The sequence below is a fragment of the Ailuropoda melanoleuca genome, chromosome 14 (genome assembly GCF_002007445.2).
Source record: "Ailuropoda melanoleuca isolate Jingjing chromosome 14, ASM200744v2, whole genome shotgun sequence".
In the NCBI taxonomy this organism is placed as follows: domain Eukaryota; kingdom Metazoa; phylum Chordata; class Mammalia; order Carnivora; family Ursidae; genus Ailuropoda; species Ailuropoda melanoleuca.
This window is the reverse complement of record NC_048231.1, coordinates 63,497,048-63,514,927: the sequence shown is the minus strand read 5'-3', so window position 1 is coordinate 63,514,927 and position 17,880 is coordinate 63,497,048.

Below are 17,880 nucleotides of genomic sequence, written 5' to 3'. Positions count from 1 at the left end.
CCTTAAAATATCTAGATAGAATTATAAAAATTAGACTATAAAACAAAAATACTAATTATAGCAAAATTCCGTGATTGTTCATTCTATCTAATAATCATAACAAAATAACAATGTACGATAAATACATGTATTTAGAATAGCAGAATATACCCCAGTGAGAAGGGGGGGGGGGTTCAGCATAGAAAATATCTTATTATCTTCTGAAAGTAGAAAAGAACTTCTGATTCAGAGGAGTTGCCCTGGGTAAATTAGAAGATAAATAGTTAAAAATATTTCTGCTTATATATACAGAGGGGAAGGATCTGTGGAAAGCTGAAGAATGATCAATACCATTCAATGGATTATCAAAATCCCGAGGTATCTTTATTCTGACACTTTGTATTCATGCCAGCCTTTGTTGTTAGGCAAACATGTCAATAAATAGATTACAACGAAGACAAAGGGCAAACAAGCGAGAATCGAAGCTTAGTTTACCTTATTCTACTTTCCAGCTTTACTCAAATTTTACTTTCATTGTTTCATTAAATAAACGTCCTTCCTTATTTTTTGTCCACCCTCACCTATTTCATCTGTGTATGACACACGGCACTCCTATGACTCGTTTTCAAATCCTGCAATCCTGTGTTGAAGTTACCAGACACAGAGAGACAGAGACAGAAAGAGACAGAGAAGGAGAGATTACCCCAGGTACTACAAGATAATCACATGAAGTAGCTCTAAGTATTTGATAAAGGGATAAACCATTTAAAGCAATATATAAAATATTGAGCTAGGTATTTTGTGTTTTGTTTTTGTTTATTTATCTTCTTACTTTTAAAATGTTTTTCTTTCTCTCTCCAAAACAAAAGGTTTAGTTGAATTGAGGAAATCTATAAGACAAAGAGGAGAAATTAGTTTTTCCTTGGAAATGGCATCGCGACTCTCAATTAATATTAATAGCAGAAAAGAATTTTGCTTCTTAAGGAAACCATGCACCCTTCTATTTTTAAGACAGCTGTGGGATTTCTTACTCATCACTCAGAAAAACATGTTTTACTTTTTTGAACATGTAAGGGTGTTTAACGTGGATGTCCATGACAGAACTTGGTAGAGTTTAGACATTTCATGATCACTTACTCTGTGCCATGTCAATTCCAGTAATAGCTCTCTTTGAGAAAGTCAGCAAAATTCTAATTTTCAGAGTACCAAGCTAAAGTTTCATCTAATTTCTCTCTTTCCATTAGACTATTCTGCTTTCCTAAACATGGAAAACTTCAGCATATGCAGAGGGATAGGGCAAAATTTAGTATGTGCCAGACCCAAACTGGGAAAATGCCTCCTTCTGATGCCATTTTGCTAAGAGGGTACTTAGATTTCTGCCCTCTCTGAGGACCTGTGTCATTAGTGTAAATGATGGCTGGGCTTCCTGAGATCAAATAGCATTACCTAGTAAGTGATACCTGCTGGAAATTTTATAAATACATTAAAAGAAAGTACTGTTAGGAATTCAGCTCATGCTAGGGACCATATAATTTACTGTAGCTAAATTAACAAAATATCCAGGCCAGAACTTGGAAGGCAATAGTATGATGCCCCCAGAACACGGGAATAGGTTGTAAATGTGTATTTGAAGAGAATATACCGTATCCATAAGTGTATCTATCATTCATGATTAGGATTAATTGCTAGAAGAGGTTGCTGGAGTTTAATCAATGATATTAATCTATCTAGAAAGAAAGAATGAGTCAGTAAAAGAAGGTGGTGTGCCTAGAATTCAGGGGCAAATTATAGTGGATGAGGCAAGGGAAAGAGAAGTCTAAAAATTTGTATCCAAGTCTTCAATAATGGCCCAGGAAACAGGGCATTTGATAAACCCCTGCACATGATTCGGGCTCTTTGTCAGATGGATGTCTTTGTTTCAGATGGATACATCTCTTCTCACAGCTCAGTATTATGCTAGCCACAGGGAGAGTTAGTATGTAAGTAAACCTTTGCTTCTTTGATTCTTTCCATAGTTACTATCAACTCTGAAAATAGCATGAATTACCTTGTATGCTTTACTAGCTTTCTGTTTCACTCTGGGCAGTTGTATTTCTTGTTGAAAATAAATACAGTTACATTTGAGTTTTTACAAGTGCACTGTCTTATCAACTCTGGATACACTAAAAAAAAATAAAATTCCCATGGGCAAGCTCAGGACTAGTACAACTATGATGGTTATTTTGAATAATGCCATTCTAAAAGGTGAGGTCTGATTTCACATATTTGGTGTATAAAGTACATACTGAGTACATACCCATACTGATACCGATATAGAGATAAAGATAGAGATAGAACTATATTTTCACACCGACATTGTTTTTTCTCACATCTGCCCTGTGTGTCTTTGAAGCTGAGCCAACAGTCTAGAACACAGACCATCCGTCCACACCCCCTCTAACCTCCCCTCTATCCCTTCTCATCACTGCCTCCTACTGGTCTCCCAGACACTTGCCATTTGGCTCATAGCCTTGCTTTCAACCATGCCTTCCCATCGCAGCCCACCAACATGCTCTTTGGTTAAGAATGAGGCAATATTGATGATTTGGGCTCGGTGTCAGGTTCAGAGGAACTGGGCTAAAAAACCTAACGAAGCAGAACAAAACTTGGAGGTCAGAGATAGAAGTGAGGTGACCTGGCTGCCTGACGTAGAGTAAGGAACCTGCCAGGTCAGAGGAGCCATAGCCTTGGGTGTGCTGGCTTCGGACTGCTGGGTTGCAGGAAAGACAAGCCAGCAGCAGGGAGAGACCGTGCGGACTGAAGTGTTGTGGTTGCGAGCACAGCAACAGAATGACAGTAGGATGGGGTGCTCTAAATCCCATCTAAAGGCTGTGTCCTTTCTAAATTAGGGGGGAAAAAGTACAGTCTGAGATTCTCCTGTTGTTCATGTTTTCTCCTCGTCGTCTCAGCCACACAGCTTCCCTTCTGATGCCTGAGTGCAGGCTGAGCTCCTCCCTCCCGGGTTATGGTGTGAGTCAGGAACAAGTAGCTCTATTGGCACCTCCCACGTTGAATTAGCATAACACCAAGATCCCAAGTGTCCCATTTTCCCAATTTTTCAAAGGTCAGTAAAATATGCAATGACAGGGGCGCCAGAGTGGTGCAATCGATTAAGTGTCCGACTCTTGGTTTTGGCGCAGGTGGTGATCTCAGGGTCTTAAGATCGAGCCCCACATCTGGCTCTATGCTGAGTGCGGAGTCCGCTTGGGATTTCTCTCCCTTTCCCTCTGTTCCTCCTGCTCGTGCTCTCTCTCAATCTCTCTCTCTAATAAACAAATAAATCTTTAAAAAAATACACAATGACATTGATGCACCAACTAAACACCCTAAATATTGAGAACTAAATGCAAATTCTTTTATCCCAAGCTGGAAACTGCATACCTTGCCCACACCGCTGTTGTCAGTCATGCTACCTGAAGAATGAGATCATGCAAGTGGTAAATCAACAAACAAATTTTTAAAAGCTTCTGTGATTCGCCTTATTAAAATGCCAGTAAATCTATACCAGTTGTTCAAAATCCTCAAACATGTGAAATATTAATAATTTGGAATCCCCACTCCCTTCTAGATTGGAATTGCTTTTCTATAGGTATTATGCTAACCTGGTCAAGTTTTTCACTTTCTCCAAATAATAGGAACCTAATCATAGTTTGTATGTTGATCATGGCCAATGTCCCTGAGGATCTAGTCAGTCCAAATCGGTTTGTTAGCTGCTTGTTATCAAAGTGACATAATTGTTGAACATTTTTAATCACTGAAGTGCTTCAAGTTTGGGCTATAAAGTGCCATGTCTGAATCATTTCTATCCCTATAGGCTCAAACTCTCTCTTAATATTTCCTGCTTCAAAACCTAAAACTTCAGGCTGTGCAGCCCTTCCACAAAGCATAGTCCACAAAAATGCTTATAGCATTTCCACAAAGTGCCAGTAGCATTTAAGGACTTTCTAGACCACCCTGAGCTCCTTGAATTTTGGCAGAGAGAGAAACACTCGCCAGGCTTGGTGTTCTCTCCCCATTTTGCTTATTACTTTGACAATCTGTACTCTTTGATCACTTTTCTCATAATAGCACAACTCCCAAAAATACAATTTGTTTGAAACAATTTGGAATGAAAATGAAAATCAACCACTTTTGCTATTCATCTATTTTGTATTTGGCCATTTGTTGTGCCACATTTCAATCCATGTGTTCCTTGTGGTAAACAGAACACTAAGACAGCTCACGAGATTCCCAATCTGTGGTACACACACACACACACACAAACACACACACACATCCCATCTCCTAGTAATTCAATGAAACACCAATTGAGGTACTGCTGAAAAAGAGACTTTGCAGATATAATTAGCTCCCAAATCAGTTGACCTTCAGATAGAGAGATTATCTGGGTGGGCCTGATCTAATCATATGAGCCCTTTAAATAGGAGTCCAGAGGTGAGAGAGAGAATGCAGAGAGATATGAGGTATGATAAGGAATCAACGTAAGGGAGAGTCTCTGATGCTAACATTGGAGATGGAAGGGACCCCAAGGAAGGTGCGTGGCTTCTAGGAACTTACGTGTGGCTCCCAGTTGACAATTTGAAATGGGGATCTTAGTCCTATAAGCACAAGGAACTGGATTCTGCCCGTGGAAGTGGACCCTGAGCTCCAGCCCAGAACGCAGCCTGGCCAACGCCTTCATATCAGCTCATGAAACCCAGAGTAGAGAACCCAATGATGCCAGGCTCAGACTTCTGACCTACAGAACTGCCAGCTAATAAATGGGTGTTGTACTAAGCTGTTAAAAATGTGGCTATTTGTCATGCAGCAATAGAATATTGTTCAACTCGATCTTGTCTATTGTTCAACAATTTGCCTATCAATCTATCATGCAAATTCTATACTGTTTGACTTCCAGTTTACATTTTAAAGCTATTGCCAGGAATTTGAATTCAGAATTGAATTGTACATGTGGAAGTGGCAGGAGGGTGAGAATGTAAGAAGCATAATTGAGTCCTTAGTATTTCCCATATAAGGACTTGTACACCTTGTAATGATTCCCAAAGACTTCACTTTTAGAGGTAAAAGAAATCATGACCTTGTCTATTCTCCAGACATTAACTACAAACCAATGCTTTTCATTTGTTATATGTATAAAAGCTTTATCTGAAAACTTTGGTAAAAATGATTACTTCATCATAGAACTAGTCCTTTGGGCCTATATATTTGGTATAATTTTGGTGTATATATACACACACACATATATACATTTGATAATTTTTAAGTTGTATACTTCCTTTTCTGAAATATATCATATGTGGACTATAATTCTACATTACATGTATATGTGGGGTTATAATTAAACATATAGGAAGTATTCAGTGATATGTTAATTCAGTACATAACATTATTTATTGTTGAAACTATTCAATGAGGAATATTTTAGATGCCAATGTAGGTAAGGGCATATATAAGGGAATGACGATATTATTAAGAATGAAGACAATAATGAGCTTGTACTCCCAGGGTACAACTATTTAAGACACAAAACATTCATGAGAAAAATGGGAAAAAATTATGTCAAGAAAAATAAATGGTTTTCTCTACTAATGTATGGGAAAAAAAGTAAACATTACTCACCAGTGTTTTATGATACTAAAAAATAGGAAGAATAATGTCATCAGGGACACAACATGTTATTCACTGATTAAATCTCTTTAGGGACTTATGAACAGAATAAGATGAGCCAGAAAAAGCTTGAGAGAGAGAAAATGGGGCTGAAAACATGATAACCACCTACAAACATTTGAACATTAAAACTGAAATGGAGCCAAATATCATTCCATGCCAGCTACAACTGAAAGTGAAACAGGAATTTACAAAGGGTCATTCTAACTTAATCTTATCTAAAAGTCCTCAGTCAATCATCTATTCTCTTTGGGATTTGAGGAAGATTAATAACTTAATGAGTTAGGTTCGCTTAGTCAAAAAAAAAATTTATGACCCTACTCAAATTTAAGTAGCATTTAAAAGTCTTTACTGCTGTCATATCTTAAACATCTTTAAAAATCGTATTTCCCGAAATACCTTCTTTCTACTAAAAAAACATTTTTGGTGATCTTTTGTGTTTTTAGTAACTCTCTTTGGACTTTTCTGGAATGAGGGCAATTTTTTTCAAGTTACCAAGGTGATACTCAGTGCAAAAACTTAGTAATTTAGTAAATGACATCCCTATGTCCTAAAAAAAATAAATAACATATTTCTTTGTGCTAAGCACAGTTTTCACTGGCCAAAAGATAATGTAATGTCTTACTCATAGTTCAATGCATACTGGAATATCTAGAAAATAGATAAAGAAAAACATATTTAGGGGCTAAGGATAATAAAGAACATTTGCAAGAATTTTAGATTTGTAAAAAAATGCAATTCTGCAGAGACATTTTAAATTCATTACTGGAACACCATACCCATCACCAGGGGCTGTTGCAAATTATTATTTTTTTAATTATTAAGTTATACAGTTTTATTCTGGCGTAAGACTAGCATCATAACATGAATTTGCAAAGCATATAATAGACATCTATTATCACTAAAGGTATATTATTTTGAAAAGGCAGTTGATGAATTCACACAGCAAATATTTATTTTGGGTAAATTATTGAGAGGCCAGGTTCAAATCCCTATAAAGGTCACAACATTAGTCTTCCCATGAAATCTGTAATAATTGGTATTTCAGCAATAATAAAAATGCTCGACTGAAATTCTTGAAAGGTTATGACAAGTTTAAAGAAGTTCAACTTTGTGCTGATAAGCAGAACTGCGTATATTCTGAAGTTCAGTTTGATACAGCCCTACCTGTGCTGCTGCTGGTAGGTTTCCCATAGATTACATCTCTTCCTCCTCTGGCTTTTCCCCCTTCCTAAGGCTAAGGCCTTCATCCTGCCACCCTCACCTCTCACCTAGATGAATGCAACAGCCCCTCACTCACTTCTCTGCCTCTAGCTTTGTGCCCTTTCCACACTGCAGCCAGCATGAGCTTTCCAAAGTGTTACTCCTTTACTTATGTCCTGATTCTCATCATTGCTTTTGGAATAAAGTTCAGATTCCTTAAATCAACAGATAAGACTCCTGCTAACATTTGCAACTTCATATTACTCTCTCACTATATTAGATGATCTTGCCACACTTAGCAACTACTTCCTGTTCTGCAAACATGCCATGATCTGTCACTCTAGGACACCGTCGGTATGTTTTCTTATGACAAAAAAAGTCCCCTTTTTCTCATTCCCCCTGTTTCCTCCTCAGCCCACTTGTCAAATTTGAATTTAGTTGGCACTTCTAGAACTTTCCTTGGTTCTCTCTGACAACCATCCCTTCTGTCTCCTTCTAGCATTTCTTGCTAAAAGAGGATTGCCTCTCATTGCTTTCTTCCAGCAGATGTTTGGTTCCTATCACCTTCACCAAACATGGTGCCAGAAGCACGGTAGACACCCAATAAATCTGTTTAATGAGTGGGAAATATAGGATGAAATAAATTAATGGTAAATTAATCAGAGTGGGACTCTGCTTTCTTATCTGTTAAATAATGTGACTGAACTGGAGATAGGTCTATTCTTTCATAGATAAAGCCTGGCTTTATGATTTCTGTCTAGCTAGACAGGACTTGGCAAGAGTGGCATACTAAAACGGGGTCCATTGAGGAAAGTTTGACAAGCAGAGATGATTTACAAAGATGTGGGCAGTTTTTAAAGAAAATCATCCAGGAATAGTATAGAATCCCAGGGCTAGTGGAAGCAATTGAAGGGGTGAAGAGTTAGCACCTGTAGGCCTGGAGGGGAACAGGGATGGAATGGTTCTAGGGCCCAGAGCAGGTAGCTGGCTGTTGGGGGTGGGAGAGCTCCCAGGAGCCCTGAACTTTGGAAGAACAGTTTAGCACCCTCTAGCCAACCTGGAAGAGAGGGAGCCAAGGGAATAAAGCTTTTTGCGCCTCCCTCCCCTTGCTCTCTGACCTCCTGGGTCTGTATTCCATCAGCAGAACTTCCCTGGAGGCCAGACAACAAGGAGCTTTGCAGATTACATTTCATACAGGTCTGGGCTCTGACACAGAGCACGTTGAGGAGGGTGACATTTGGATGTGGGGGAGCAAAAAGAAAATATTCACCACAATGACAGAATATACTGAGAGTTGGCAAATAGTAACAATTTTTTTAAAACAATGCACCGGGACAGTGAACTGTTGTGTGGGCAAAAATCTGAGTAAATGGAGAGAAAAACCAGATGGGATCAAGTATTTTAATCAGTGAGTTTCAACAAAATTAAAATAATCTGATCTTCTAATGCAAAAGTTAAAATTACTTGGCCTCATATACTCCTTGTCTACCATGTTTATAATCTTCTCATTCCCAATCTAAACACCATACAGTAATGCTCCATCACCCTTCAAGTCACTTTCCTCGAAACCATTGCTAGTCCTTACATTCTAGAAAATTGCGAACGTGGCAATTACATTATAGGCATTGCAAATTTTATTTAAACTAGTAGAGGAAACTAGGGATGTTGAATAGGTAGACTATGGGATTCCGCAGGTCTAGATTGCATGAAAATTGTGAGGTTCAAGACTGAGTGGGGCTCAATGAGGTTCAGTCTGCATAAATAAAAATTTAAATATCTTTCCTTTCAATTTTTAGATTTCTTTACTATCTGTTATGGGCTGAATTGTGTCCCCCCTCCAAATTCATATGTTGAAGCCCTAATACCCAGGACCTCAGATGACTATATTTGGAAACAGAACCTTTAAAGGATAATTAAACCAGGGTTGGTCCTCGTCTTAAAAGAAGAGAAGCTTCAAAAAGAGAAGCTTGAGACACAGATGGGTACAGAAGGAAGACCATGTGAAGACACAGGGAGCAGATGACCATTTATAAGCCAGAGAGAGGCCTCAGAAGCAATCAACACTGTGAGCCCCTTGATCTTGGACTTCTAGCCTCCAGAACTGTGAGAAAATAAGTATCTGTTGTTTAAGCCATCCAGTCTGTGTTTGTTGGTTATGGCAATGCTAACCCACACACCCCCTATCATATCTCTTGCAATTTTAAGCTTATAAATTTTCTACATAACTCTAGGATGTATTTTCTCCCGTGAATTATGTTGCCTCTAAGGGTTTTGGACAGCCCAGGATTTTATCTCATGATTAAAACAACAGCAAAATAGTGAAAAGGATCCCAAATACCAGGAACACGGGCAGCATTCTTCAGGCAATGAGTTAAGGCCTGCTGTTTCCTGTCATCAGAGAGTCTGTGGGATCCACTTTATGGCTTGACGTTCCAGCTGGGTACTTTTCTTTAACAAATAGTAAAACCAAGCAAGTCCCTGAGATTGCTGTTCCTTCAAGGTGTAAAAGTCCAGGGAGGTCCGCCATTCTGGTAGGAATGCCAATGATAAAAATTGAAGAAACCTCCAGAAATCTTCCTGCTAGAGAACTTTTGCCAAATGAAAGATTCATTCATAATCCTATGCAAAAACCTCACCAGAATTGATTATAGGATGGAACTTGAATTACATTATACGTTTACAAAATGATTTATAATTTGTCTTAAAAGATGTAAGCCAGAAACTTGCTATACTGTATCTGTGTGTTTGTGTGTGACGTGGACATAAGGGTCTTCACATTGTGGTAAGTAAGGTAATTATCTCCACACACCGAGAGGTAGGCCCACATAGAGAACTCAACTCAAGGAAAAATCATTCTATTTTAAGTTGTTCCAATCCATGAAACAATAATACAACCTCTATATTAATTCAAACTATTGTTTATTCTCATTTGCTATCAATAAATATAAATCTATGTTTAAAACCTTTCAGTGGCGGCGCACCTGGGTGGCTCAGTCCTTCAGAGTCTGCCTTCAGCCCAGGGCCTGATCCCAGGGTCCTTGGATCAAGCCCCACATCAGGCTCCCTGCTGGGAGCCTGCTTCTTCCTCTCCCCCTCCCCCTGCTTGTGTTCCCTCTTTGGCTGGCTGTGTTTCTCTCTGTCAAATAAATAAATAAAATCTTTAAAAAACAAAACAAAACCAAAAACCCTTCAGAGGCTTCTCACTGCACGTAAAATGTGAATACCTTACCATGTCCCACAGCCCTCCCTCTATGAACTGGGCCCTCCTATTTCTTCAGCCTCAGTTCATGAAATGTCACCTGCCACAGTCCATTTGGCTTCCTTTCTATTCCCTAACCACAGCCAACTCTCTTTCCTGTCAGGGCTTTTCATATGCTGATCCTTCTGCAGCAACACTATGCCCTAGGCTTTGGCTCTGTTTACTTCTAATCTTTAAGGACTCTGCCAAATAGTATCTCTTTTCCTGAAACTTCACACCCTCTTTCCCCTATTATCTATCATATAATCCTGGTTGTTTCCTTCATGGAAACTTCCAGTCTTTACTTAGCATATTTGTTTATTTTGTATCTGTGCTTAGCAACCTTTTCCTAACTAGAGTGTAAACATCGTGGAGGTGGAGATCACATTTTTCTTGTTTTACCCGCTAATCCCCAGAAGCAATTGTGGGCCTGGGGAGGGTGCTTAATAAATATTTGGTAAATAAATGAACAAAAGATATGATTTTCATATATTCAGTATTATATAATCCTTGATGGTGCCAATCTCAGCCCATTTGCCTTAAAATATTTTTCATTTTTAAAAAAATCTTGAAGTTACAGTTTAAATAGTGCTAGATTATTTGTTCTTTTCCATGGATCTCATTTTAAATCTAATTTGATCCTGCCAATAAATAAATCATGCTTGCCTACAGTGCACCAGGCACTTGATGTGACTATGTTGTTTTCAATTCTCTTTCCATTTCCCATAGTTTCTTGAGATTATGCAGCTCAGAGATGGCCAGAACAACTGGTAACAATCTTCCTGGGATTAGCCTACCCTCAACAGGTTTACCTGTAAATTGGAGACAGCAATGCCAAAACTCCACACTTCTAATTCTGTGGGTGTTGTAGTTCTGTTTTCATTCACTTACGTTCCTAACAACAATTTATATGTATACAGTGGATAAAAGTCATAAATGATGATGCCACTTCTTACTTAGTCCTCTATTTTACTTTCCTGCAGAGGAAGAAAGATACGGCAGGAAAGAGATGGTTTGAGGACAGCCATTTCTGTCCTGCAGGTCCAATTTAAATTTTAAAACAAATGTTTAAAAGACACCAGTTTAATCTGCTAAAGTGACTGACTACCTAAGGTAGGCAATGGTACCTATAAATACTTGCTAGTTCTTGCCATCAACAGACATGCTTTCTAAATATTTCAGAAAAATAGGAATAGCAAACACTAGACTTTTCCTTTCCTTCCTATCTCAATGTTTTTCATTGTTTGTAAAGATGATTTCTCTGTTGCACTCTGCTCATCTTGGAAGCCATAGTCATTCATGTGTTCATCACTTATGGTGTAATTCATTATGGTTAAAAGTAATATGATAATATAGCATTTAATCTGAAGGGTGACTTAAAAGCTTCCTCAAGCTAAGGAGTCCCTGTTGAACACTCAGGCTTTATGCTTTAATTCCTGGTATTCACCATATTTACAGTAGTCAAATTGGGACATACTGGCCTCTACATCCTGATGTAAAGCCTTTGCTCTCCTTCCAGCTTCCTCATCACACTGAAACACATTTCACTGTTCTCTCCCATGAAAGTCTCCAGTCAGCCTGACAATAGACAAGGACAAGCTCCTTAGCTGGGAAAGATATTCACACTTCTAACCCAGAGGTATAGACAGTGTTCAAAAGACAATATACTGGTATTTACTCCTTTGTTTTCAGTGGTGGTTGAAAAAAAAAATAACAGGAGATTTCTATAGTTTCAGGACATTTGCATAATATATAAGTAATGTAGACCTTCATGAAGTGTAGTCAAACGTGTCTGAAAAATGCAGATTGATCATCTATGTGCAGATCTGTTGAACAGTCCCGCCAATCAAAATAAAAAATAAAACATAAAAAGCGTGTCAACTGTGATGTTGTGAAAGCTTCTAAAATGGTCATTCAATGTTGAGAAATTACATGAAATCAATAACTATGCTACAGATTTACTCTGTGCAGGGAGGATGTTTCAAAATAATATCGGTATTTTTAAATTGAGAATTAAAGTGCTTGGAAGAGTGGCTAGAACCAAGAGAAGAGAGAGATGATGAAGCTCGTAAGAGATCTTGATGCAATAGCGATATCATTATCATGGAGATATTTTTAATATCTTAATACTTAATTCATAAATGCTTAAATCTATGATTCCCCATGAACTTAAATATGATAACTTTTGGAAGGAGTTGTGTAAAGACACATTTCTCCTTGAAAAGTTTGTTCTTGGATGGCAATGTGTGTTAATAAATATATTGAAGGATGGACTTTAGCAAGAGATCATATCCAGAACTTGCTCACTTTTACCCTAATACCTAAGGTTCAAGTTGCTTTCGCAATTATAAACCAGAAATAGCACCCCTTTTACAGTCTTTCAAGTTTTAAAGATTCCACTGTCATTACCTCTCACAAATACAAAAGCAAAAAGGTAAGTATCTAATAGATATTAAATTCTTTGTTCCTCTTTTCTAAGAACTGGGAAACTTTTTTTAAATTCCTTTTTTTAATGAAAGAGGGAAAGAAAGACTTTTGAATAAACCCAATAGGCAAATAGTGTTTAGAATAACCGTGCATTGACATAGATTCAGATGCAAATATCTAAATAGTAACATGAGTCTAATGATCCTTGAATTCGTTCTGTTTTTAGCTATTTTGAGTATCAACTTTAGAAAGTAATATTTGTAGTACCTTGCTGATATTACATACTAAATTTTATGAGGCTACCAAATATAAGATTTCTTAAATTTTACATTAATTTTTCATCTTATACATTAGTTTTCAAAAATCATTATTTGCCTTCACTTTTTAAAAAATCCTCCTGTTAACAATACACTTTTTGAATGAACAGTCAACAAAAAGTCTTCAGAAAGGCTGGGACAGTCACCATGGTCCGTGTCCCTCAGGGCTGAAATGATATTAGATTTGGTGAGGTGAACCGTATATCACAAATACTCCCAGTGCTGGACAAGGAAATATTTCATCAAATGGGAGGGGTGGATTTAGAATTACTCTCTGCCCTCAAATGCCGTATTTTATCTTAGGATACATCATTGACATACTGTCTTGATTTCATCAAACCTCTTAAAAGCTTTCTTGCTTTTTCCATCCCTTTCAACCACACGCTTACGCACACATACATTCACACACACCTTTGAATAGAAATCATATAAAGAGATTTTGATTTTTCCTTTTCCGCCAGCAACTCTTCCCTTTTTTTCCCGTAAGCTTAGCATTTCTAAATTTAATGATACATGATTTGAATCCATTAGTTAACACCTTATTAAAAGGGACCACATTTTATTAATTTTTGTATCCGGGGCCCCAACACAGAGTGCCCACATTCACTAAACAGCCATGCTTGGGGAATTAATTAGTAAAATATTTCTCAAGGAAGGCTCCATCACTCATTCTTTCCTAGATCCTATTGAAATGTACAGTAGGGCAGGCCCCTCATCAATTCAGACCATCGCAAATTATTTTTTATTTTCACTTAGGGCCTTGAAGTCATCCGTCAATATTATGTCCAAATAATAGTGTCCACATATGTCCAATAATATGTCCACATATTATTTTATAGAAATTTTACTTTTTCTTCTTTTGTAAATTGTTCACATAAAATTTTGGCTATTCCAATCACCTATCAAAAATCATCAAAGTTGTAAAATATCATTTCTTTATATAGGCGCATTTATATTTCCACCTTATATAAATTTCCAATTTAGGTTTTTCTATATATAAACATGATATTATAAAGTTTTCATAAAATTTCATTGCTTAGGACTATTTGGAAAGGTTTTGTCTTTTGTTAGTTTTTAAAGGAAATTCAGACTTGTTTAGTTTAAGAAATGACATACATAACTTCCCTAGTGACTTTGGTTTTCCTAAAATAACTGCAAGCAGTTCTTATTCAATCAACCAATCAATACATATTTATTGACCTGCTCTATTTACCAAGACTATTAGGTGCTAACTCTTCTAATTTATTTGACCTTGAATCATTGCTTTATTTGGGCAGCAGATATATAATAATAATGGCAACACATCTTGTTTCATTTTTATTTATTTATAATTATCTTTTAGTTTCTCTGTTTGACCAACATCTTTTTTTACACATAAAGGTTTTCATTCTTTAGGGATCATAGTTCTTCCTCATTTACTATTAATCCTGTGCTTTTTCCATGTATTTTTCCATGTGCATTCCCTTTCTTGGGGGGATATTTTTCTGAATACTTAATTTGTGCTTTACTTATATATATCTGATCCTTGATATCTTCCTTAATTTTTAAGAAAATAATCTCTCCTCTAAAAAAATGTTAAAGATAGAGCTCCCAGAGCCAAATCCCTTTTCTTTTTAACCCATTACATAATAATTTTAGTCTCCCTCAAATTGCAAAATTTACTACACTGTAGCGGGAGGTAAATCATTATACTTCCAGACACCTCAACCGTAAAATTATAATGCTTTGTCCTTTGCCGTATTTATTCCTGATATGAAAATAGGATGCTTTCCTCTTAAATTTCAGAAAGAAAGTTCGACTTTGTATGATACCCACATTCTACATCCTGAATATCAACTTCAGATAATCAGTACTACATTTCTCTAGAGGGTTCTCATTTTTGTTTTGAACTTCTTCTAAAGAAAAAAAGCCTACACCAGCCTTTTATTTTCTGATTGGAATTTGCTGTGGATGTCACGATGCCGATAAACTGATATGTGAAGTTGAATAATCATCTGAATAGCTTGATCAAAATAAGTGATCATGACCAGATATGGTGGAAGTTTTGAAGGTGGAAGAGTCCTTAGGGCCTGTCCAGTTCAGGGACCTCAAGCACTACAGAGGATAAAACAGAACCCAGGGAGAGGAGACTTGCCCATATTTATAGATCTCAATCCAATTCTCCAGCACTCTCTTCTTTTTCACCTCACTGGTTCAAGCTTTCCAAAAACCCCTTTAAACCTCTTTTTCCTTAAAATTTGTTTATTTTTATTTTTCCCCCAGAAAAGGCTGGACCAAGTGTCTTCTATCATCTGCTACAAGAGTTCTGCTCTTCTTCCCTTCCGGCTTAGTAGGAGAGCTTGTGCTCTCTCGCTGTGAATCAACATAAATCATGTTCTTTCATTATTCTTCTTATTTTACTCCTGCCGTACAGAGTAAGAGCAAGAGAAGTTCCTAGAGCTACTGGACTATCCTCTACTGACTCATGTAAAAGTATTTCTTTCCAAGTAAATATACCTCTGTTTTCCTTCAGCAAAACAGTTGGAGACAAAAATAAGATGGCTTAGAGGTATTTGCAACCCTCCTATGACCTTGCACGTTGTGTTTAATGCCTTTCTGCTGCATTATTATTTTGGCGGTTCGTTAAGGCAAGTCATCACTGAGAAGCACATGGTTAAAGAAAAGCACAAACTCAAAAATACTAAGAGCTATCCTACAACAGTGCCGTGTTCACACCTTAAAGTAGCTTTTTTTGTACATACAGATACCAGGAAAATATCCTTCCTTACTCTTTTCCGACTCCTGTACCACTATTTTCTTTACACACAGCTTTCACATAATATGAGCAGCTTGCTGGGCTCATTCTTCATACTATTAGTTACATTTTTAAGGTCAAGTTTGACTGCATTTCTTATGCTTAGCCCAATAATATCTGCCCTGTGACGGTGAAGCCCTCCTTCCACAAAAGCACTCATGATTTGATGCAGGAACTCCTTTTAGGACTATAATTGTTACTAACGTACACATTAAAGGATCAATGATCCAGAAGCTTCATACTTGCCCAGAAACAGTCAATAATTAAACATTTTAAGGAATTCACAGAGCTAAACAAAATTAATAGACTAGAGAATTTAGAAACGTGCTGTGAACCAATGTTTCAGAAATAATTCACTGTGTAAAAATTAAATTAGCTTAACTACAAAATTTTTAAAAAGGCAGCATTTTCATTTAACTACATAACTCCCAATCAAATGCCATGAGAAGGTGTATCTTACCCTTATGCTTGGAATGCACTTTCCAGGTGATTCTTTGAACCTTTACTCATCAACCTTGGATATTAACAAAACTCAGTTTTCTTAGCCATTAAAAATATTTTTGACGGCTTTGGATGGAGGATTAGGAGTAGAGGACATTTCACACTTCTAAGTGTTTGATTTGGTATGATGGTAGATGAATGAAATAGATGCTAATCCAACAGCAGACTGGAAATGCCTAGCAGCACATCAATCAAGCAAATTCAATCAGAGGTCGACCTGGCCATACCCAGTTTTCCCCATTGACTACAAAAACTTTAAGAATTTAGAAATGCTAGAGTTATAATGATATTCTTGCTCAACTCCTTTATTTTGTGAATGAGAAGGCACAGGTCACAAAAGTTGTATGACTTTCAGCAGCCAAGACACAGAGTCCAGCTCTTTCTTCACTGCTCTATGTAATGATGGTTACAACTCCAAGATTTCATAGCCCATGGAATGATACTCCTAGGACCAAACTCAAATCGACTAAGTTAAATTGGTTAATTCATTCAACAAGCACTCATCAATTGCCTACCAGTCAGATACAGTTCAGGGACACCACCTTGTTTCTTTAAAAGTCCAACTGGGAAAGTGGTTCATTCTAATGGTGAATAAGAACCTTCACTGCATGGAGGACAGACATTATCTGAGCTCAATATTAACAACAAAACAGCAGATGTATACATTAAAAATAAAACTCTGATAACAGCAGAATCCTGCTCTGCTTCAAAGAGAGTGGAATTGGGCAAGCAACTCCTATTATAGTATTTCCTCAAGGAACCAAAGTTCCCTACCAGCGCCCCCCCCCCCCATGTTATTTCTAAGCCACCGGTAAGAATGAGACCTACTCAAAGTGCAGAAACTGGGTAATAGCTCAGTTTGAAAAATATATACATTCTAACGTAGCAGTGGGGTAGGTTTAGCCACTTACTACTTTTAAAACGTTTTTCTTTAGTTCGTAAAAGCTGCCTGAACCACTGCCCAATTAAGCGTTTTGTTCATTTTATTTGCTCTAGTTCAGTCAAATTGTTGCAAGCATGATGTTTGGAATTAATTTTTAAATCTTTTAAAGTTGGAGATTTAATCTTTTAAAATCCCGACGAACCGTCCGTTTCCTTTAATGATAAAAGAAAATTCATCTTAATCTTGGTTTTTGCAAAGCCCTTTGCAAACTGCCAACTTCAGTTTGTTCACTGTTGAAACGCGTGGCCTGAGAGATCTCAGAGGTCTGGAATATCCTTTTTAAAAAAGCTCTTGTCTTGTAAAAACCTACTACTGAACTCACCCTAGGCACATGCTCCTTACTGTACCTACTGACCTACCATAAGCAGGGTGTGTGTGTGTGTGTGTGTGTGTGTGTGTGTGTGTGTGTGTGTGTGATATCTGTGAAGCAAAAGAAATTCTAAGACTTTGGAGTCAATGTTTGCGATAACCTACTAACCTATTGATTTGTCCTTCGTGTGTTTCTAGAACACCTGGAAAAGGAATCTGAGACCGGGCGGAGGTGAAGAGGGGAAGGGGAATTAGGAAAGCGCGAGGATAATTACTTCCTGAACCAAGCCTGGGTGGCACTCGAGCCTCGGCCGCACCGGGGTCGTGAGGCAGGGCGAGGGGCCGGCGGGGGACAAGCCAGAAAGTCGGGGCATTAGTGGACCGCGGCGGCGGAGCAGCGGGCGGCGGGGCGGGCGGCGCACGGCAGGGGAGATAAAAGCGGGAGGCGGAGCCGCCGGGGCGC